Source organism: Ranitomeya variabilis, chromosome 5, assembly GCF_051348905.1.
Source record: "Ranitomeya variabilis isolate aRanVar5 chromosome 5, aRanVar5.hap1, whole genome shotgun sequence".
Taxonomy (NCBI): Eukaryota; Metazoa; Chordata; class Amphibia; order Anura; family Dendrobatidae; genus Ranitomeya; species Ranitomeya variabilis.
In genome coordinates, this window is record NC_135236.1 from 251406694 (window position 1) to 251431888 (window position 25195).

Here is a 25195-nt window from a genome sequence, read left to right on the forward strand (position 1 = left end):
GCCAAGTAAGAAGGCTGTGTCCAAGACAGGCTCAGGCTGCCAGCCATACGGATCGGAAGTACAGGAACTGTGAGGACTTCTGCAGAGCTTCAGGCAGCAAGGGTCAGAGTACAAAGCGCAGAAGGAAGGCCTCCGTACCCACCTAGTTAGGTGGATCCTAAGCTGTTTTCAGGCTGTCCGGACCCCATTAACACCTGCTATCTGTACCCTGGACTGTACCTGCATTTCATGTGAAGTATATAGTGGTACTACCGTGAGATGCTCAAGTAGTGTAATAATTATAGGGGATAACTCAGGAGACTCTTTGCGTGGAACAAGACAACTACAGGACACAGTTTTATAAGTGGTAAAGTCTATATTATCACACGGTGATTCAAACAGGTGCAGAGAGAAACTCAAGTCCACAACACTTGGTGCAAATATCAAATGCAGCTCAGCAGTCTATAGGAAACTTTAGAGGAAAATGCAATCAAGCAGAAAGTCTATGAAGCACAGTTATTCTTGAGGATACTTGACACGAATAAATCCTTGTCTTAGTCCAAACACAGACAGATAAGCTTATAAGGCAGTTCAAATAATATCTTAGCTCAACCAGGTAAGCCTGGTTAATAGTCTCAGGTTTTTGCAGAGCAGCAAACGCTTACATGTCCAGCAAATGCAGATGGAAGTAAATACAAGCAGCAGATGAAGGCGGAGATTACTGGAACTGGTGTATGCAGCAGGAACTCAGAGCAGAGTAGCAGGATCACCACACAGCTTCACAGGAGCAGGTATATAGCCAGGGAGTAATCAGAGGTCAGGAGCTGGATGCAAGGCAGAATACTCTAGCACAGACTGAAGGCTGGGGTGGAGTTTTATAGCAGGAAGACACAGTTTACATGAGACCAAAGACACCATCTTGGAAAAGGGCAGTAATGCACAAAAGGTAAAAAATGTTCAGAGTCCTGACATTACTCCCTCCTTAGAAGCGGCCTCAGGGCGATCCTGGACCTGGTTTCTCAGGGAATCTCTGATGAAAACGAGAAATCTTCTGTTGGGCATTGATGTTTTCCACAGGTTCCCAAGAGTCTTCCTGAGGGGGATATCCCTGCCATCTTATCAGATATTGGAGCCAATTCCTGCGAATCCTGGAATCAATAATTTCCTCCACCACAAATTGTTCTTGCCCATCAATCACCACAGGCTGCGGAGGTGGCACATCACGTCCCTGGAAGGTATTAGGAGATACAGGCTTTAGTAAAGATACATGAAAAACTGGGTGTACCTTCATAGTCCTAGGCAGCTTCAGCTGGTAGGCCACAGAGCTCACAATACCGTTGATCTTGAAAGGGCCAATGAATTTCTGTCAAGTTTTTGTGAAGGAACGTTTAACTTCAGATTCTTAGTTGCTAACCACACGGAATCTCCTACCTTGAACATGGGTGCAGGTTTACGGAATCTATCAGCCGATCTCTTATAACAGTCTTGAGCTGTGGTCAGGGATTCCTTCAGAACCTCCAGATTTTGTCTCATCGCAGTCAGCCTTTCCTCCACTGCCGGAACCAGAGAATTAATTGGAGACCTAGGTAAAATACACGGATGATAACCCAGATTGGCAAAGAAAGGTGTAAATTTAGAGGAGGCGCTCTGAGAGTTATTATATGAAAATTCGGCTAACGGCAGCAACTCCAACCAATCATCCTGGAGATGGCTGACATAGCATCTTAGATATTGTTCCAGCGTCTGGTTGGTACGCTCAGTCTGACCATTTGTCTGGGGATGGTAAGTGAAAGAGAGACAGACATTAATATTGAGTGCAGAGCAAAACCCCTTCCAGAATCTTGAAGTGAACTGTACTCCACGGTCAGAGATGATCTCATCCGGAACCCCATGCAACTGAAAGACATTCTGTATAACCAAGTTCACTGTATCTTTAGATGAGGGGAGGCTGGTGCATGGAACAAAATGAGCAGCTTTAGTCAGGCGATCAACTACCACCATGATTGTATTCATGCCCCCCCGATGTAGGCAGCTCCACAATAAAGTCCATTGATGTAGACCCCCAAGGGCGGGACGGAACAGGTAATGGTTGTAGAAGACCCATAGGTGCCACATGAGGAGTCTTGTAACAGGCACATACCTCGCAAGAGAGAACATAGTCCTTGGTATCCTTCAGGCAAGTTTGCCACCAGAAGAATCGGCTCAGGAACTCTTGTATCTTCTGAACTCCCCTGTGACCAGCCAACTTGGAGTCATGTACCAACTTGAGGATCTGCAGACGGACGACCTCAGGGACGTAGATATGTCGATCTCTGAACCACATGCCACCCTTAAAGACAAGAATAATATCCACAGGTGGGTTGGACAGAAATACATCACCGTCATAGGCCTCCCTGCACTCCTTCCATAAGTCCTGATCGTGGATAACTCCGATGAAATTGGCATCAGATAGAATGGTCTTGGACTGGGCTCCAGGTATGGAATCCGCAGCATGGATTCGGGATAAAGCATCAGCCTTCCCATTACGAGAACCTGGACGGTACGAGATAACAAAGTTAAATTGATTTAAAAATAAGTTCCAACGAGCCTGACGAGGAGAAAGACATCTAGCAGATTTAAGGAACTCTAAATTGCGATGGTCAGTTAGCACTATGATCTGTTGTGCAGCTCCTTTCAGATGATGCCTCCATTCTTTGAAAGCCGCAATAATAGCCAGCAATTCCTTGTCTCCCACGTCGTAATTCTTCTCTGCTGAGGTTAGTCTATGGGAAAAGAAAGCACAAGGATGTAGCAGACCCTTCTCTCCAGTTCTTTGGGAGAGAATAGCCCCCAAAGCATTATCAGAAGCGTCCACCTCCACAATGAATGAAAGTGTTGGATCTGGGTGTATCAACAGCGGTGCTGATGTGAAACAGATCTTAAGCCGATCAAAAGCTTCTTGAGCCTGGGATGACCACTTAAAGGGCTTTTCCTTCTTTGTCAAGGAAGTAATGGGAAGGACAATATCAGAAAAATTTCAAATGAAGCGTCTGTAGAAATTTGCAAAACCAATAAAATGTTGGACCTCCTTAACGTTCTTGGGTACTGGCCAGTCAAGGATAGCCTGAATCTTACCAGATTCCATGTTCAGCCCCTGGGGAGAGATGATATAACCTAAGAACTGTATCTCAGAACGATGGAACTCGCATTTCTCCGGCTTAATATACAGATGGTTCTCTTTCAGACGTCTTAAAACAGTTTTGACATTTTCTTCATGTTCCTGTAGAGAGTCAGAAAAGATTAGTATATCGTCCAAATAGATCACCACAAACTGGTCCAACAAATCTCTGGAAATGTCATTAGCAAGGTGTTGAAAGGTTGCAGGGGCATTACAAAGCCCGAAGGGTATCACAAGAGATTCAAAGTGTCCATACCGGCATCTGAATGCTGTCTTCCACTCATCCCCTGGACGAATACGCACCAAATTATAAGCCCCACGAAGATCCAGTTTAGAGAACACCTTAGCATGGCGGACTCTTTACAGTAATTCGGGAATCAGAGGCAAAGGGTAAAGGTTTCGTACGGTTACCTTATTGAGTTCCCGATAGTCAACACAGGGTCTCAGGGTCCCATCCTTCTTTCTTACAAAAAATATAGGTGCCCCTGCTGGTGAGGAAGAAGGACGTATGAAGCCTTTGGCCAGATTTTCATCAATATACTCCTTTAAGGCTTGAAGCTCAGGTGCCGCCAAAGGGTATACGTTACCAAAAGGAATAGCTGCCCCAGGAAGCAGCTCAATGGGACAGTCATAATGCCTGTGTGGAGGAAGCTGATCTGCATTCTTCTTGTCACAGATGTCAGAGAACTCTTTATATGCTGGAGGTAAAGTAAATACCTGTACATGTGGTTTCGTAGCCGTGGAATTCGGGACAGCTTCTGTTAACGCTGAGTTGCTCCTTGTTGGAAAGGTAATCTCCTTGGTCTCCCAGTTGATAATTGGGTTCTGAGAACACAACCAAGGAATGCCTAAAATCACAGGAAAATGAGGAGAAGAAATTAGCAAGAAAGAAAGTTGCTCCTGATGATTAGGCTCCAACACAATTCCAAGGGGTACGGTCTCCTGATCTACAGGCCCAGAGATTAAAGGCGACCCATCCACTGTTTCCATGGTAATTGGAGAGGCTCTTTGCTGAATTTCAATACCATGTTCCTTGGCAAATGCGATATCCATGAAATTGCCACCTGCACCAGAGTCAATCATAGCTGCATTGGAAATTCACTGTCCCGAACACAGGATCTTAATAGGGAGAGAACAGTGAGTTCTTTTCCTTCAGCTCCTTGGGGGGTGAAGTCATAGAAAGTGAATGGAATACGGCGTTTAAAGGCAGGCTACATTCAGAGATGTCAGATTCATCATCACAGTTGTCATACTCCCCTACTGCTGCTAGCACCTTGTTAGGCCGTCTAGGACACTTAGAACAATTGATCAAGGAGTGGTCAGACTGGCCGCAGTAGAAACATAGACTTTCACGAAGGCAATGCTCCCGGCGCTCATTGATCTCGCGCCTCTGAACGGAATCAATTTGCATGGGCACCTCCTCCACCTCCCGAGAGGTCTTACCTGCAGGCTCTTTGGAAGGAAGGGAAAAGTTAGAAATATGGTTATAAGCAGCAAATTTCTCCTGCCTACGCTCAGTAAGGCGAATGTCTATGCGCACACAATGCTGTATAAATGTCTCTAGCTCTTGGGGTGACTCAGAGCGAGCTAGTTCATCTTTTATAATACTAGACAGACCCCTTTTAAAAATAGGCAATTGTGCATAACTGTCCCAATTGGTATCTACCGCTAATCTCCTGAATTCAGTGGCATACTCAATAACAGAACGTTTAGCCTGGCGTAAAAACAACAAAGCAGATTCAGCGGTTGCACGGCGATTAGGGTCATCAAACATTAACGCCATAGTGGCCAAGAAATCATCCAAGTTATTTAACCGTGGGTCACGAGACTCAATCATCGGATTCGCCCAGGCGAGCACTCGTGAGGTCAGTAGCATTATTACACACAATACTTTGGATCTATCAGTAGGAAAACGGTCAGCATGCACATCAAAATATAGCATACATTGATTCACAAAGCCACGAAATTTGTCGCGATCACCATTAAATCTGAATGGGGGCAACTTAGGTGGGCTAGCTGGTGGCGATTGCCCAGAGGGTAAAGTCACTTGTGCAGCTATTTGCGTGCTTATGTCCTGAAAAGCCCGTCCATACTGGGACTCTATGCCAGCAAGTTTGTTTTCCTGGGCTGCCATGCGGTTGCTTAAGTCCTGTAAAGTTTGTCCAAACACTTGTTGATTGTGTACAAAGCTTCCAAACTTCTTTTGCAGACCTTCCACATCTTTCTGCAGTGATCTAATTATGGAAAACACCTGCTCTAGTCTGCTTTCTGCAGTCATTGTTCCAGCAGTCTCCTTTTTTTTATGGCTAGAGTATCCTGTAATAATTATAGGGGATAACTCAGGAGACTCTTTGCGTGGAACAAGACAACTACAGGACACAGTTTTATAAGTGGTAAAGTCTATATTATCACACGGTGATTCAAACAGGTGCAGAGAGAAACTCAAGTCCACAACACTTGGTGCAAATATCAAATGCAGCTCAGCAGTCTATAGGAAACTTCAGAGGAAAATGCAATCAAGCAGAAAGTCTATGAAGCACAGTTATTCTTGAGGATACTTGACACGAATAAATCCTTGTCTTAGTCCAAACACAGATAGATAAGCTTATAAGGCAGTTCAAATAATATCTTAGCTCAACCAGGTAAGCCTGGTTAATAGTCTCAGGTTTTTGCAGAGCAGCAAACGCTTACATGTCCAGCAAATGCAGATGGAAGTAAATACAAGCAGCAGATGAAGGAGGATTACTGGAACTGGTGTATGCAGCAGGAACTCAGAGCAGAGTAGCAGGATCACCACACAGCTTCACAGGAGCAGGTATGTAGCCAGGGAGTAATCAGCGGTCAGGAGCTGGATGCAAGGCAGAATACTCTAGCACAGACTGAAGGCTGGGGTGGAGTTTTATAGCAGGAAGACACAGTGCACATGAGACCAAAGACGCCATCTTGGAAAAGGGCAGTAATGCACAAAAGGTAAAAAATGTTCAGAGTCCTGACAAGTAGGTTACCAAAACCAATATGCAGTAAAATAAAGAACTTGGCACTCAACTTAGTATGTTATTGCAAAAGGATTTTTTATTATTTTTGCAGTCTATAAACATTTCGGTCTTATCGGGTTCTGTACGTTCATCCGTTATGTCACTATGTTATATCATGAAATGTTGATATTGCTTCTCTATTTTGTATGAGGACTTGTATTTTGCTTTATTTATTGTTGTTCTTTACTGTTTTATGTTTAACTGCAGACTGATGAAGGCCTAGATAAGACCGAAACGTTTACAGACTGCAAAAATAATAAAAAACGGTAATTAGACCTACCGGTACTTGTATTTCCAGGAATCCATCCTGGCAGCACCATTGGAGGACGTCCTTCTTACCCTCAGTGGGACAGGAACAACAATCTAGATGGATGCAAAAAAGAGAGTTTATTAACAGTTATACACCAATGTTACATCACATTAATCAATAGTATAAACTTGCAGTGGGAGGGAACTAGTAGTGCTGTCAGGATGGATTCCTGGAAATACAATAACCGGTAGGTCTAATTACCGTTTTCCAGTTCACCACCTGACAGCACCATTGGAGGAATAACAAAGGATGGTAAACTACGGTGGGACTACTGCATGTAATACTTTTCTACCAAAGGCTAACTGATCTGCTGAGACATCTAATTTATAGTGTCTGGCAAAGGTAGAAAGACTGGTCCAAGTCGCCGCCCTACAAATCTGCTCTGCTGAGGCTCCCCCTTCTCTGCCCACGATGTAGAGATAGCTTGAGTTGAATGGGCTCTAAGAATATCCGGGGGATCTTTCCCTTGGTCTGTATATGCTAGGTTTATCATGGTTTTGATCCACCTAGCAATGGTAGATTTTGCTGCCTTACAACCCCTATTTGGACCCCCGTACTGAATGAACAAGTTAGTATCCCGTCTCCAACCTTCCTTTGCCCCCAGGTATTTTAGAACGGTCTCCCTAACGTCAAGATTATGGTAGACCCCTTCCTTAGTGTTTCTAGGGTGTTGGCAGAATGAGGGAAGGATTATCTCCTGATTTATATTCGTTGAGGATACTACCTTGGGGAGGAAGGCTGGGTTAAGTCTTAAGACTATTCTGTCGACAAAGATCTGAAGATATGGATCCTGAATGGATAGAGCCTGCATCTCCCTCAATCTTTTAGCTGACGTGATCAGGAAGGCTGTTTTAGGGTATGTGCACACGTCAGGATTTCTTGCAGAAATTTTCCTGACAAAAACCGGACATTTCTGCCAGAAATCCGCATGCGTTTTTTAATGCGTTTTTGACGCGTCTTTGACGCATTTTTTGTGCGTTTTTTCCAAATGCATAGAATTGTGGAAAAAACGCGGAAAATCCGCAAAATTAATGAACATGCTGCTTTTTTTTTACAGCGATGCGTTTTTTTCGCGTAAAAAAAACGCACCATGTGCACTAAACATGCAGAATGCATTCTAAATGATAGGATGCATAATGTATGCTTTTTTAATGAGTTTTTTAATAGCGTTTTTATTGCGAAAAAACGTGAAAAAAACACGAAAAAACCTGAACGCGTGCACATAGCCTTAAAGGAGAGATTGGCTATGCTCATATCTTCTGATAACAAGTAAGGGGTTTTACACAGGGCATTAAGGACCAAGTTTAGGTCCCAAGGAGGAGTTGATTTTCTTACAAGTGGTCTCATTCTTTGTGTGGCCCTGGAAAATCTTGCTATCTAAGGATGAGAGGCTAGTGACATATCAAAAAAGACACTAAGGGTACCGTCACACATTGAAATTTTCATCGCTGCGACGGCACGATTCGTGACGTCGCAGCGTCGTATAATCATCGCTCCAGCGTCGTAGACTGCGGTCACACGTTGCAATCACGGCGCTGGAGCGATGCCGAAGTTCCCGGGTAACCAGGGTAAACATCGGGTAACTAAGCGCAGGGCCGCGCTTAGTAACCCGATGTTTACCCTGGTTACCAGCGTAAACGTAAAAAAACAAACAGTACATACTCACCCGTCGGTGTCCTTCAGGTCCCTTGCCGTCTGCTTCCTGCTCTGAGTGCAGCCGTACAGTGAGAGCAGATCGCAGCACCGCTGCGCTCTGCTCTCACTTTCCGGCCGGCACTCAGAGCAGGAAGCAGACGGCAAGGGACCTGAAGGACACCGACGGGTGAGTATGTACGGTTTGTTTTTTTACGTTTACGCTTGTAACCAGGGTAAACATCGGGTTACTAAGCGCGGCCCTGCGCTTAGTTACCCGATGTTTACCCTGGTTACAAGCGAAGACATCGCTGGATCGCTGTCACACACAACGATCCAGCGATGTCAGCGGGTGATCAAGCGACGAAAGAAAGTTCCAAACGATCTGCTACGACGTACGATTCTCAGCAGGGTGTCTGATCGCAGTAGCGTGTCAGACACAGCGATATCGTAACGATATCGCTAGAACGTCACGAATCGTAACGTCGTAGCGATGGAAATTTCAATGTGTGACGGTACCCTTAGTGCTGCAATCTGTACTTTTAAAGTACTAGGCAGGAGGCCTTTCTCAAAACTGAGTTGCAGGAAATCGAGGATTCTGGGGATATCGGGCTTTGAAGTATCCACAGGAACCTCTCCCAGAAAGGAACAATAGCGCTTCTAGATTTTGTTATAAATTGCTGAAGTCACCGACTTTCTGCTTGCCTGGAGTGTGGTAATGACCTCCTCTGACAGGCCTCTAGATCTCAGGGTTTGCCGTTCAGGATCCAAGCAGATAGGTGTAGAGAGTCTGGATCTTTGTGTAGTAGAAGATCTTGCCTGTTCGGTAGTAAGATTGGTCTCTCTGTTGACATTCTGGATAGTAGAGAGAACCAGCTCCTTTTTGGCCAAAAAGGAACCACCAGGATTACGGTTGCTCTCTTGTCTCGTATCTTCCTGAGTGTCTTCGGTATCAGAGGAAGAGGCGGAAATGAGTACAGGAGGCCTTCTCCCCAATACTGAGACAAGGCGTCTACTCCTGTGGCTCCATCTAGAGGATTGAGAGAGAAAAATGCTCTTGTCTTCGTATTTGACCTGGGGGCAAATAGATCTACCTGAGGTGTTCCCCACTTCTGGCACAGACTGCTGAATATCTCTGGGTTCAGTTCCCATTCTCCCGGATGCACAGGCGTTCTGCTCAAGAATTCTGCTACTTGATTCTTGGTGCCTTCCAGGTGGACTGCCGAGATGGATTTGACAAATTTCTCTGCCCATCTGAAAATCTGGTCTGCTAGGTGTTGCAGCGGTGGATGTTTCGGACCTCCTAGGTGTCTAAGAAATGCCACTGCTGTGACATTGTCGGACAGTATCCTTACGTGTCTGCCTCTGACCTGTGACTAGGCCTGGTATAACACCTTCCAGATCGCATACAGCTCCCTGAAGTTTGATGACCTTGTGGCAATCTGAGGACTCCATTCTCCCTGGTAATATGTCTTTTCTATATGTCCGCCCCTGTTATGATCTGGTGGCCTAAGAGCAGCATGAGACGTACTCTGGAGAAGGTGGTACCTGTACTGACCGCAGACCCTGAACTTAACACCGCAACTAGAAGTAGCCGTGGAATGTACCTAGCACTCCCTGGACATCTCGACACAGCCGGAGGACTAATTACCCCTAGAGATAGAAAAGGGAAAACTATCTTGCCTCAGAGAAAATTCCCAAAGGATAGGCAGCCCCCCACAAATATTGACCGTGAGAGGAGAGGGAAAAAACATACACAGACTGAAATCAGAATTTAGCAAAGGAGGCCACTTCTAGCTAAATAGAAAGGACAGGACAGAGTACTATGCGGTCAGTATAAAAACACTAGAAAATATCCACCACAGAAAATACAAAAACTCCACAGCTAACTAAAGATATGGAGGGTATATCTGCATCTCCAGAGATACCAGCTTGGCTAAACAAATCCTTATACAGACCAAGCTGGACAAGACAAAAAACATGGAAAAGAACTGAACAATAAGGCCACAGCATGTGGACAGCAAAAAATCAAGGCCAGAACTTATCTTTGATGAAAAGAACTGCAAAGCAGGAGAGACCAGGCAGAGATGTGAATCCTCCAGGAACAATGGACAACTGGCACTGACTAAAGGGTGAAGCAAGACTAAATATCCCAGTCACAATTGCAAAAAGTGAACACACCTGACAAATGCTGTGATTCAGAGACAGCAGCGCTACCACTTACAACCACCGGAGGGAGCCCAAGAGCAGAAATCACAACAGTACCCCCCTTGAGGAGGGGTCACCGAACCCTCACCAGAGCCCCCAGGCCGATCCGGACGAGCCAAATGAAAGGCACGAACCAAATCATCAGCATGAACATCGGAGGCAACAACCCAAGAATTATCCTCCTGGCCATAAACCTTCCATTTGACAAGATACTGAAGCTTCCGCCTTGAAAAACGAGAATCCAAAATCTTCTCAACCACATACTCCAACTCCCCATCAATCAACACCGGGGCAGGAGGATCAACAGAGGGAACAACGGGCACCACATATTTCCGCAACAAAGATCTATGAAAAACATTATGGATGGAAAAAGAGGCCGGAAGGGCCAAACGAAAAGACACTGGATTGATAATCTCAGAAATCCTATAAGGGCCAATAAACCGAGGCTTAAACTTAGGGGAAGAAACCTTCATAGGGACATGACGGGAAGACAACCAGACCAAATCCCCAACCCGAAGCCAGGAACCAACACACCGACGACGGTTAGCAAAACGCTGAGCCCCCTCCTGAGACAACACCAAATTATCAACAACATGAGCCCAAATTTGCTGCAACCTGTCAACCACAGAGTCCACCCCAGGACAATCAGAAGGCTCAACCTGCCCCGAAGAAAAACGAGGATGAAAACCAGAGTTACAAAAGAAGGGTGAAACCAAGGTAGCAGAACTAGCCCGATTATTAAGGGCAAACTCAGCCAATGGCAAGAAAGCCACCCAATCATCCTGATGAGCAGACACAAAGCATCTCAAATAAGTTTCCAAAGTCTGATTAGTTCGTTCGGCTTGGCCATTTGTCTGAGGGTGAAATGCGGAAGAAAAAGACAAATCAATGCCCAGCCTAGCACAAAAGGCCCACCAAAACCTAGAAACAAACTGGGAACCTCTATCGGACACAATATTCTCCGGAATGCCATGCAAACGAACCACATGCTGAAAAAACAACGGAACCAAATCAGAAGAGGAAGGCAACTTAGGCAAAGGTACCAAATGAACCATCTTAGAAAACCGGTCACAAACCACCCAGATAACTGACATCTTCTGGGAAACCGGAAGATCCGAAATAAAATCCATAGAAATATGCGTCCAAGGCCTCTCAGGGACCGGCAAAGGCAAAAGCAACCCACTAGCGCGGGAACAGCAAGGCTTGGCCCGCGCACAAGTCCCACAGGACTGCACAAAAGAACGCACATCCCGTGACAAAGAAGGCCACCAAAAGGACCTACCAACCAATTCTCTGGTACCAAAAATCCCAGGATGACCAGCTAACACAGAACAATGAACCTCCGAAATCACTTTACTAGTCCATCTGTCAGGAACAAACAATTTCCCCACTGGACAGCGGTCAGGTTTATCAGCCTGAAATTCCTGAAGAACCCGTCGTAAATCAGGGGAGATGGCAGAAAGAATCACCCCTTCCTTCAGAATACCGACCGGCTCAAGGACCCCAGGAGAATCAGGCAAAAAGCTCCTAGAGAGGGCATCAGCCTTAACATTCTTAGAACCCGGAAGATACGAGACCACAAAATCAAAACGGGAGAAAAACAGGGACCATCGGGCCTGTCTAGGATTCAGCCGTTTGGCAGACTCGAGATAAATCAGATTCTTATGATCGGTCAAGACCACAATACGGTGCTTGGCCCCCTCAAGCCAATGTCGCCACTCCTCAAATGCCCACTTCATAGCCAACAACTCGCGATTGCCGACATCATAATTGCGTTCCGCAGGCGAAAACTTTCGAGAAAAGAAGGCACACGGTTTCATCAAGGAACCATCAGAATTCCTCTGAGACAAAACGGCCCCTGCCCCAATCTCAGAAGCGTCAACCTCAACCTGAAAAGGAAGAGAAACATCCAGCTGACACAACACAGGGGCAGAAGTAAATCGGCGTTTAAGCTCCTGAAAGGCAGAAACAGCCGCAGAGGACCAATTCGTCACATCAGCGCCTTTCTTCGTCAAATCGGTCAGGGGTTTAACCACACTGGAGAAGTTGGCAATGAAACGGCGATAAAAATTAGCAAAGCCCAAAAATTTCTGAAGGCTCTTCACGGATGTGGGCTGGATCCAATCATGAATGGCCAGGACCTTAACCGGATCCATTTCTATAGATGAGGGAGAAAAAATGAAGCCCAAAAAAGAAATCTTCTGTACTCCAAAGAGGCACTTAGACCCCTTCACAAACAAGGCATTATCACGAAGGATCTGAAATACCATCCTGACTTGTTTCACATGAGACTCCCAATCATCTGAAAAAATCTAAATATCATCCAAATATACAATCATGAATTTATCAAGATAATTCCGAAATATATCATGCATGAAGGACTGAAACACAGATGGAGCATTAGAGAGTCCGAATGGCATCACAAGGTATTCAAAATGGCCTTCGGGCGTATTAAACGCAGTTTTCCATTCGTCATCCTGCTTAATACGAACAAGATTATATGCCCCTCGAAGGTCAATCTTAGTAAACCAACTAGCCCCCTTAATCCTAGCAAACAGATCAGAAAGCAAAGGCAAAGGGTATTGGAATTTGACCGTGATCTTATTCAAGAGGCGATAATCAATACAGGGTCTCAAGGAGCCATCTTTTTTGGCAACAAAAAAAAAACCTGCTCCCAATGGTGAAGAAGATGGCCGAATATGCCCCTTCTCCAAGGAATCCTTAACATAGCTCCGCATGGCGGTATGTTCTGGCACAGACAGGTTGAAAAGTCGGCCCTTAGGGAACTTACAGCCTGGAATCAAGTCAATAGCGCAATCACAGTCCCTATGCGGTGGAAGGGAACTGGACTTGGGCTCATTGAATACATCCTGGAAATCTGACAAAAACTCAGGAATTTCAGAAGAGGGGGAGGAGGCAATTGACATCAAAGGAACGTCCCCATGAACCCCCTGACAACCCCAACTAGTCACAGACATAGATTTCCAATCTAATACCGGATTATGCACCTGTAACCATGGGAAACCCAGCACAATAGCATCATGCAAATTATGCAACACCAGAAAACGACAATCTTCCTGATGGGCTGGCGCCATGCACATGTTCAGCTGTGTCCAAAACTGAGGTTTATTTTTAGCCAACGGTGTAGCATCAATGCCCCTCAAAGGAATAGGACTCTGCAAAGGCTGCAAGGGGAAACCACAACGTCTGGCAAATTCTAAGTCCATTAAGTTTAGAGCGGCGCCTGAATCCACAAATGCCATGACAGAAAATGACAATAATGAGCAGATCAGGGTCACAGATAACAGAAACTTAGGTTGTACAGTACTGATGGTAACAGAACCAGCGATTCTCTTGGCACGCTTAGGGCAATCAGAAATAACATGTAACATGTAAAAACACAACCTATTCTGATGTCTGAATCCTTGTCGTTCAGCTCTAGACACAATCCTATCACACTGCATAGGCTTAGGACTCCGCTCGGAAGACAATGCCATAGTGTGCACAACGCTGCGCTCGCGCAAGCGCCGATCAATCTGAATATCCAGAGACATGGAATCACTCAGACCAGCAGGCGTGGGGAACCCCACCATAACATCTTTAACGGATTCAGAAAGACCCTTTCTGAAGATTGCCGCCAAGGCATCCTCATTCCATTTAGTCAGTACAGACCATTTTCTAAACTTCTGGCAATATGATTCTGCCGCTTCTTGACCCTGAGACAGGGCCAACAAGGTCTTCTCAGCATGATCCACTGAATTAGGTTCGTCATACAATAACCCAAGCGCCTGAAAAAAGGTGTCTACATTAAGCAACGCCGGATTCCCAGGTTCCAGGGCAAATGCCCAATCCTGGGGGTCACCACGCAGCAGAGATATAACAATTTTAACCTGCTGGATGGAATCACCAGAGGAACGGCGTTTCAGAGCAAAAAACAATTTACAGTTATTTTTAAAGCTCAGAAATTTGGACCTATCTCCAAAAAACAAATCAGGAGTTGGAATTCTAGGCTCTAAAACCGGAGTCTGAACGATATAATCGGAAATACCCTGTACTCTAGCAGCAAGTTGATCCACACGAGAAGCCAATCCCTGAACATCCATACCAGCGCCGAACTCCTGAGCCACCCAGAGGTAAAGAGGGAAGAAAAAAAAAAACACAACAGACTACAGAAAAAAAAATGGCTCAGCACTTTCCTTCCCTTCTTCTGAGATGCGGTTAACTCATTGTGGTCCAGTTGTACTGTTATGATCTGGTGGCCTAAGAGCAGCATGAGACGTACTCTGGAGAAGGTGGTACCTGTACTGACCGCAGACCCTGAACTTAACATTGCAACTAGAAGTAGCCGTGGAATGTACCTAGCACTCCCTGGACATCTCGACACAGCCGGAGGACTAATTACCCCTAGAGATAGAAAAGGGAAAACTATCTTGCCTCAGAGAAAATTCCCAAAGGATAGGCAGCCCCCTGTTGTGAATCCGCTTTTGGGCTCCCCTGGTGGTTGCTGGTGGTACTGGTGACTTGTGTGTCTTTGCTGTCTCAGTTCACCTGCTCCCATCAGTGTTTGGGAGTTTCCTATTTAGCCTTGCTCTCCAGTCATTTCCTTGCCGGTCATCATTGTAACCAGAGCCTTCGGTTGCATGTTCCTGCTACTAGTCTGCTGATCAGCTAAGTGGACTTTGTCCTTTTGTTTTGTATCTTTTGTCCAGTTTGCAGTTTTGTTATTCTCTGTAGCTGGAAGCTCTTGTGGGCTGAAATTGCCACTCCTGTGTCATGAGTTGACACAGGAGTCTTAAAGTAATTTCAGGATGGTTTTTTGATAGGGTTTTCAGTTGACCGTGAAGTCCTCTTTTGTATCCTTCTGCTATCTAGTAAGTGGACCTCTCTTTGCTAAATCTACCTTCATACTGTGTATGGCTTTTCCTCTAAACTCACCGTCATTACATGTGGGGGGCTGCTATCATCTTTTGGGGTATTTCCCTAGAGGTAAGCCAGGTCTGTTCCTTCCTCTACCAGGGGTAGTTAGTCCTCCGGCTGGCGCGTGGCATCTAGGGTTAATCAGGTATGCTCCCTGGCTACTATTAGTTGTGTGGTAGATTTAGCTCACGGTCAGCTCAAGATTCCATCACCCAGAGCTCGTCCGTTATCTTTGTGTTTTGATGTTTCCCTGCCATTGGGAATCATGACAGTATGACCGGCCCGTGTTAAAGTTATTGGCAGAAGAAAGGAGAGAAAAAGAAGTCTGTAGAGTTTTTTTTTTTTTTTTTTTTCCTATGTTTGCTCCATAGTTGGATCAGTTGTATTTCAGCTCTAATTACAGCCTTTGCCTTTCTCTCCTTCTAATCCTTGAATGGCCCTGATCTCACCTGTTTAAAGATGGATCCTCAGAGCTTGGCTGCAGGTTTAAATAATCTTGCTACTAAGGTTCAAAATTTACAAGAATTTGTTATACATACTCCGATGTCTGAACCTAAGATTCCTACACCAGAGGTGTTTTCCGGAGATAGATCTCGGTTTCTGAATTTCAAATATAATTGTAAATTATTCCTTTCTTTCAGACCTCACTCCTCTGGAGATCCTGTCCAGCAGGTTAAGATTGTGATTTCTTTGCTGCGAGGTGACCCTCAAAACTGGGCATTTTCATTGACACCAGGGGATCCTGCGTTGCTCAATGTGGATGCCTTTTTTCTGGCTTTAGGCTTGCTTTATGAGGAACCTAATTTGGAGATTCAAGCTGAAAAAGCTTTGATAGCCCTATCTCAAGGGCAAGATGAAGCTGAGATATACTGCCAAAAATTTCGTAAATGGTCTGTGCTTACTCAGTGGAATGCGTGCGCCCTAGCGGCAAATTTCAGAGAGGGCCTCTCTGATGCCGTTAAGGATGTTATGGTCGGGTTCCCTGCGCCTACAGGTATGAATGAGTCCATGACAATGGCTATTCAGATTGATCGGCGTTTGCGGGAGCGCAAGCCTGTGCACCATTTGGCGGTATCTTCTGAAAAGTCGCCAGAGAATATGCAATGTGACAGAACTCTGTCCAGAAGCGAGCGGCAGAATTACAGGCGTAAAAATGGGTTATGTTTCTATTGTGGTGATTCTGCTCATGTTATATCAGCATGCTCTAAAGCTCTAAACGCACAAAGAAGGCTGACAAGTCTATTTGCACTTTACAGTCTAAATTTATTCTGTCTGTAACCTTGATTTGTTCATTATCAGTTATTACTGTGGATGCCTATGTGGACTCTGGCGCCGCCCTGAGTCTTATGGATTGGTCCTTTGCCAGGCGCTGTGGGTTTGATTTAGAGCCACTGGAAGTCCCTATACCTCTGAAGGGTATTGATTCTACCCCTTTGGCTAGTAATAAACCACAATTCTGGACGCAAGTGACTATGCGTATGACTCCAGACCATCAGGAGGTGATTCGCTTCCTTGTGTTGTACAATTTACATGATGTTTTAGTGCTTGGATTACCATGGTTACAATCTCATAACCCAGTCCTTGACTGGAAAACAATGTCTGTGATAAGCTGGGGATGTCGGGGGGCTCATGGGGATGTACCTTTGGTTTCCATTTCGTCATCTACTCCCTCTGAGATTCCAGCATTTTTGTCTGATTATCGTGATGTTTTTGAAGAGCCTAAGATTGGTTCTCTCCCTCCCCACAGAGATTGTGATTGCGCCATAGATCTGATTCCTGGCAGTAAATTTCCAAAGGGTCGTTTGTTTAATTTATCTGTGCCTGAACATGCTGCTATGCGAGAGTATATTAAGGAGTCCCTGGAAAAGGGACATATTCGTCCTTCTTCATCTCCTTTAGGAGCTGGTTTTTTCTTTGTGTCTAAGAAGGATGGCTCTCTGAGGCCTTGTATTGATTATCGACTCCTGAATAAAATTACAGTCAAATATCAGTATCCGTTGCCTTTGTTGACTGATTTGTTTGCTCGCATAAGAGGGGCTAAGTGGTTCTCTAAGATTGATCTTCGTGGGGCGTATAATTTGGTGCGAATTAAGCAGGGGGATGAGTGGAAAACCGCATTTAATACGCCTGAGGGCCATTTTGAGTATTTAGTAATGCCTTTCGGCCTTTCAAATGCACCTTCGGTCTTTCAGTCCTTTATGCATGATATTTTCCGTGAATATTTGGATAAATTTATGATTGTGTATTTGGACGATATTTTGATTTTTTCTGATGACTGGGAGTCTCATGTTCAACAGGTCAGGAGGGTTTTTCAGGTTTTGCGGACTAGTTCTTTGTGTGTAAAGGGTTCAAAGTGTGTTTTTGGGGTTCAAAAGATTTCTTTTTTGGGGTACATTTTTTCCCCTTCTTCTGTTGAGATGGACCCTGTTAAGGTTCGGGCTATTTGTGACTGGACGCAGCCTACTTCTCTTAAGAGTCTTCAGAAATTCTTGGGCTTTGCTAATTTCTATCGTCGATTTATAACTGGGTTTTCTGGCGTTGCTAAACCTTTGACTGATTTGACTAGAAAGGGTGCTGCTGTTGCCGATTGGTCCCCTGCTGCTGTGGAGGCCTTTCGGGAGCTTAAGCGCCGCTTTTCGTCTGCTCCTGTGTTGCGCCAGCCTGATGTTTCTCTTCCCTTTCAGGTTGAGGTCGATGCTTCTGAGATCGGAGCAGGGGCGGTTTTGTCGCAGAAAAGTTCCGATTGCTCAGTGATGAGACCTTGTGCGTTCTTTTCTCGTAATTTTCGGCCGCCGAGCGAAACTATGATGTTGGTAATCGGGAGCTTTTGGCCATGAAGTGGGCGTTTGAGGAGTGGCGTCATTGGCTTGAGGGTGCCAGACATCAGGTGTTGGTTTTGACTGATCACAAGAATCTGATTTATCTGGAGTCTGCCAGGCGCCTGAATCCTAGACAGGCACGCTGGTCGTTGTTTTTTTCTCGGTTTAATTTTGTGGTCTCATACTTACCGGGTTCTAAAAATGTGAAGGCAGATGCTCTTTCTAGGAGTTTTGAGCCTGACTCTCCTGGGGATTCTGAACCTGCTGGTATCCTTAAGGATGGGGTGGTTTTGTCTGCTGTTTCCCCAGACTTGCGACGTGCTTTGCAAGAATTTCAGGCAGATAGACCTGATCGTTGTCCACCTGGTAGACTGTTTGTTCCTGATGATTGGACCAGTAGAGTCATCTCGGAAGTTCATTCTTCTACTCTGGCAGGTCATCCTGGAATTTTTGGTACTAGAGATTTGGTGGCTAGGTCCTTCTGGTGGCCTTCCCTGTCTCGAGATGTGCGTGTTTTTGTGCAGTCTTGTGATGTTTGTGCTCGGGCCAAGCCTTGTTGTTCTAGGGCTAGTGGGTTATTGTTGCCCTTGCCTATTCCGAAGAGGCCTTGGACGCACATCTCTATGGACTTTATTTCTGATCTCCCTGTTTCTCAGAAGATGTCTGTCATCTGGGTGGTGTGTGACCGTTTTTCTAAAATGGTCCATTTGGTGCCATTGCCTAAGTTGCCTTCCTCATCTGAATTGGTCCCTCTGTTTTTTCAAAATGTGGTTCGCCTGCATGGGATTCCGGAAAACATCGTTTCTGACAGGGGAACCCAGTTCGTGTCTAGATTTTGGCGGACATTCTGTTCCAGGTTGGGAATTGATTTGTCTTTTTCGTCTGCATTCCATCCTCAGACTAATGGCCAGTTGGAGCGAGCTAATCAAACTTTGGAGACTTATTTGAGGTGTTTTGTGTCTGCGGATCAGGATGACTGGGTTGCCTTTTTGCCGTTGGCAGAGTTTGCTCTTAATAATGGGGCTAGTTCTGCCACTTTGGTTTCCCCTTTCTTTTGCAATTCAGGGTTTCACCCTCGTTTTTCATCTGGTCAGGTGGAATCTTCGGATTGTCCGGGAGTTGATGCTGTGGTGGATCGGTTGCATCGGATTTGGGGACAAGTGGTGGACAATTTGAAGTTGTCCCAGGAGAGGACTCAGCAGTTTGCTAACCGCCGGCGTCGTGTTGGTCCTCGCCTTCGTGTTGGGGACTTGGTGTGGTTGTCTTCCCGTTTTGTCCCTATGAGGGTTTCTTCTCCTAAGTTTAAGCCCCGGTTCATCGGTCCTTATAGGATTTTGGAGATTCTTAACCCTGTGTCCTTTCGTTTGGACCTCCCGGCATCTTTCGCTATCCATAATGTATTCCATCGGTCGTTGTTGCGGAGGTATGAGGTACTGGTGGTTCCTTCTACTGAACCTCCTGCTCCTGTGCTGGTAGGGGGTGAATTGGAGTACGTTGTGGAGAAGATCCTGGACTCCCGTATTTCCAGACGGAGACTTCAGTATCTGGTTAAATGGAAGGGCTATGGTCAAGAAGATAATTCTTGGGTAACTGCCTCTGATGTTCATGCCTCGGATTTGGTTCGTGCCTTTCATAGGGCTCATCCAGATCGTCCTGGTGGTTCTCGTGAGGGTTCGGTGCCCCCTCCTTAAGGGGGGGGGTACTGTTGTGAATCCGCTTTTGGGCTCCCCTGGTGGTTGCTGGTGGTACTGGTGACTTGTGTGTCTTTGCTGTCTCAGTTCACCTGCTCCCATCAGTGTTTGGGAGTTTCCTATTTAGCCTTGCTCTCCAGTCATTTCCTTGCCGGTCATCATTGTAACCAGAGCCTTCGGTTGCATGTTCCTGCTACTAGTCTGCTGATCAGCTAAGTGGACTTTGTCCTTTTGTTTTGTATCTTTTGTCCAGTTTGCAGTTTTGTTATTCTCTGTAGCTGGAAGCTCTTGTGGGCTGAAATTGCCACTCCTGTGTCATGAGTTGACACAGGAGTCTTAAAGTAATTTCAGGATGGTTTTTTGATAGGGTTTTCAGTTGACCGTGAAGTCCTCTTTTGTATCCTTCTGCTATCTAGTAAGTGGACCTCTCTTTGCTAAATCTACCTTCATACTGTGTATGGCTTTTCCTCTAAACTCACCGTCATTACATGTGGGGGGCTGCTATCATCTTTTGGGGTATTTCCCTAGAGGTAAGCCAGGTCTGTTCCTTCCTCTACCAGGGGTAGTTAGTCCTCCGGCTGGCGCGTGGCATCTAGGGTTAATCAGGTATGCTCCCTGGCTACTATTAGTTGTGTGGTAGATTTAGCTCACGGTCAGCTCGAGATTCCATCACCCAGAGCTCGTCCGTTATCTTTGTGTTTTGATGTTTCCCTGCCATTGGGAATCATGACAGCCCCCCACAAATATTGACTGTGAGAGGAGAGGGAAAAAACTTACACAGACTGAAATCAGAATTTAGCAAAGGAGGCCATTTCTAGCTAAATAGAAAGGACAGGACAGAGTACTATGCGGTCAGTATAAAAACACTAGAAAATATCCACCACAGAAAATACAAAAACTCCACAGCTAACTAAAGATATGGAGGGTATATCTGCATCTCCAGAGATACCAGCTTGGCTAAACAAATCCTTATACAGACCAAGCTGGACAAGACAAAAAACATGGAAAAGAACTGAACAATAAGGCCACAGCATGTGGACAGCAAAAAATCAAGGCCAGAACTTATCTTTGATGAAAAGAACTGCAAAGCAGGAGAGACCAGGCAGAGATGTGAATCCTCCAGGAACAATGGACAACTGGCACTGACTAAAGGGTGAAGCAAGACTAAATAGCCCAGTCACAATTGCAAAAAGTGAACACACCTGACAAATGCTGTGATTCAGAGACAGCAGCGCTACCACTTACAACCACCGGAGGGAGCCCAAGAGCAGAATTCACAACACGCCCCATCCGAATTGACTGGCGTCAGTGGTAACCTTAACACAGGGATCGAGGATCCATGGAACTCCCTCTTTTAGGTTCTTCGGTGTGGTCCACCAGGTTAGGGATTTCTTTACTGACGGAGGAACAATCATCTTCCTGTCCAGGGAGCTTTGTTTCCTGTTCCAAGATTTCAAAACCTCTCTCTGCAATCCCCGCGAGTGGAATTGGCTCCATTTCACACAGGGTATGCATGCCGTCATAAAGCCCAGAATCCTCATTTCCTCCCTTATGGAGGGGGTACTCCTTCTGAATTTGTGTATGTGCCTGATCAAGGCCTCCTATCTGTCTTCCGGTAAGAAAGATGTTTGGGCGTTGGAGTCTGATATGACCCCCAAAAATTTAATTCTGGAATTTGGGACCAGGCATGATTTCTTCCAATTTACAATCCACCCCAGGTCCTGTAGAATGGAAAGTGTGAAGCTGCAGTCTATCTCGAGAAGTTTCTCTGACCTCGCCATTATCAGAAAGTCGTCCAGATATGGCACTATGGCAACATTCTGGTTCCTTAGATAGGCTACCACTTCTGACATTAGTTTGGTGAATATTCTTTGCGCCGAAGCAAGCCCGAAGGGGAGACATCTGAACTGGAAGTGATACATTATTAACTTGTTCATTAGGGCGAATCTCAGAAACTTTTAGTAGGAAGTGTGTATTGGGACATGGTAGTATGCATTGCTTAGATCTAAGGTGCACATCACCATGTTTTTGTCTATGTTTTTGTCTATGAGAGGCGTTGTGGACCTTATAGATTCCATCCTGAATCTTTTGTACCGGACCCACCTGTTCAAGGATTTTAAATTTATGATCATTCGGGAGTCTCCCGAAGGTTTTTTATTGAAAACAAGTGAGAGTAATGGCCCTTGCCTCTTTCTGAGATGGGTACTGTGATGATTGCGTCTAACTCTACCAACTCTTGGATGTTTGTCCACATAGAGGAGTCTGAGAGCTGACAAGGTCGGGTTACAACAAATCTTTCTGGGGGACGGTTGGAGAACTCTAGCTTGTACCCCTGAGCAATTACCTGCAGAATCCAAGGATTTTGGGATATTTTCTACCAACCCCCTAGAAATTTTTGTAACCGACCACCCACCTTGATGTCATTTATTCGGCTTTCCTGCACCTGCAGTTGGGAAGATGGAGTCTCTACCTTTTCCACCCTTGGGATAAGACCACCTCCCAGTCTTCCCTTTCCCCCTGTAGTCTGTCTTCTGACCAGGTCGGGATCTACGAAAGGTCTGGAATTTTTTAGTATTCTCCTCAGGGAACCCTTTCTTTTTATCTGAGACTTTTTCTAGAATGTCATCTAGAATAGGCCCAAATACTTTATTCCCTGTGAAAGGGATTCCACACAGTTTATTTTTTGATTGGATATCCCCTGACCAAGTCTTTAGCCAGATAGCTCTTCTGGCCGCGTTGGACAAGGACTCGCTTCTAGCAGCGAAGCGTACAGATTCTGCTGAAGCGTCCGCCATAAAGCCTGTTGCGAGTTTAAGCAATGGAAGAGATTTGAGAATAACATCTCTGGAAGTCTTAGCTTTGAGATGTTCCTCCAAATCATCTATCCATAGATGCATTGACCGGGCTATTGATGTTGCAGCTATATTGGCCCGTATTATTGCTGCCGAGGACTCCCAAGTTCTCCTGAGCAGACCATCTGCTTTACGGTCCATTGGATCCTTTAAGGCGGAGGAATCTTCAAATGGAATTGAGGTCTTCTTCGCCACTTTTGCCAATGGAACATCAATCTTGGGAACTTCATCCCACACTTTAATGTCCTCCGGATTATAAGGTAAACGGAGTCTGAAGTCTCTAGGTACTACTAGTCTCTTCTCCGCTTCCTGCCATTCTTCTAGAATCATGGAACGGATGTGATTGTTGACTGGAAAAACCTTTGTGACTTGGGCATGTAAACTGCCAAACATTTCATCCTGGATCGAGGTCTCCTCTGGCGTGTCCTGTAACTGCATGGTGTTACGAACTGCATGAAGAAGCTCATCTGTATCTGCCGCAGAGAAGAGATATCTCTTCCCTCTGCCCAATGATCCGTCTCTTTCTTCCTGGTCTGAATCTTCTGAAATCTCTCCTTCAGAAGAAGGACTAGACTCTCTTGGCCTTTTCCGTGATGTTTGCGGTTCCGACTGACTTGTCTGGGGAAGGTTCAAGCTTGAGATGGATGCCTGAACCTCCTGCCGAATCATTGACCTCATACTGGTTAATAACGCAGTCTGTTCATCACCCACAATCTTAGGCTACGTTCACATTTGCGGTCGGCGCCGCAGCGTCGGGCGCCGCAGCGTCGCCGCATGCGTCATGCGCCCCTATATTTAACATGGGGGCGCATGGACATGCGTCGCACTTGCGTTTTGCACCGCATGTGTCCCTGCGGCGCACGCGTCCGGGCGCATTGGACGCAGCAAGTTGCATTTTTGCTGCGTCCAAAATCAATCAAAAAAAGGACGCATGCGGCGCAAAACGCAGCGTTGTGCATGCGTTTTGCTGCGTTTTTGTTTGCGTTGTGCGTTGCGGCGCCGACGCTGCGGCGCACAACGCAAATGTGAACGTAGCCTTAGATGTGCACGACTTGCATAATGGCTTCCGCCAATTTTCCGGGAATTTAGCCGCACATATCGGGCATTTACTCTTCCCAGATTTTCTCCTTTCAGGTGCGGGGATGGGAGGCTCTGCCTAGAATACATAAAGATACCCCATAGATAGGGAAGTAGGGGGAGGGGTGAGCATTGTGGTATGGCTTAGTATAGCCCACTCACGTGCCCCTGAAGCTGGTCAGTCCCCTCAGGTCTGGCTGTTTCTTTCATAGTGAAGATTAAACCGTATAGCCGAGTGCTCCCTTTCAGGATGGCCGGCGGCATAAAGACCCCCTTATGACATTTATATAGGATTTTACCTGGTTGATCCTGCCCTCCTTACCGCCGCTGCGGCTGATGTGCTGCAAAGCCTCACCTAGGCTTGCCGCGACCGGAAGTGACGCGGCCGTCGCGGGCGGAAGTGACGCGGCCGCTGAACCCGGAAGTGGCCGCTTGGATGCGGCCCCTGGAGCAAGCTGCGGCCGCATGCTGGAAATCGGTCGCCACTGGAAGCGACCGCCGCATCACCACCCAGCACACAGGCGCCCGGACCGAGAGCCCCCTGTGCGGAGGAAACGGACCCGACCCCAGGAGCAGCATTACACTGGGGAGGCTGAGGGACCCCCCATAGCAGGTATCAGCCGCAGATATCTTGCGGCAGGGAAGGGAAAGGCTGGGCCCCCCCGATCCCCACCATCTGCACAGCACCGTCGGAGGAAAAGCTTGCCGTTCCTATCCACAGTGGGACAGGAAAAACACTGGTGGGTGGAGTGGGGAGGGTCCTTTTAACCGCTTGTTGTTCCTGTCCCACTGAGGGTAAGAAGGATGTCCTCCAATGGTGCTGTCAGGTGGTGAACTGGAAAATCCTTTTATTCATACTAAGTTGAGTGTCAAGTTCTTTATTTTACTGTACCTGCATTTCATCAGTAAAAGGTAAAGGAAACTGCTATCCCTGTGTCCTTCAATTATTTCCTGCACCCTCAGTCCTGCACTCCACCGTTAATCATCCCTCTTACTAACTGTATTGGTAGCGCTGGGGACTAAGCTTTACCTGTTGGGAGCTATACCAACTCTGCTGCGACTCCATCAGCCCCAGTGGACCCCTTTAAGCAGCGTCGGCAATCCCTGGCCGAATACCACAGGTGGCATCACAAATTATCCTTTATAGACTTTATTCTCCACTTCCATTCATCCCCTTCAACTGGATGCCCAGGGCCATGGACCGGGTCACTGCCACTGTGACCACCCCTTTAAAGGGAATCTATCACCCCCAAAATCGTATATATGAGCTGCGACCACCAGCATCAGGGGCTTATCTACAGCATTCTGTAATGCTGTAGATAAGCCCCTGATGTATCCTGAAAGATGAGAAATAAAGGTTATATTATATTCACCCAGGGGCGGTCCCGCTGCGGTCCGGGTCCGATGGGCATCACAGTCCGGTCCAGCGCCTCCTATCTTCATACGATGATGTCCTCTTCTTGTCTTCTTGCCGTGGCTCCGGTGCAGGCGTACTTTGTCTGCCCTGTTGAGGGCAGA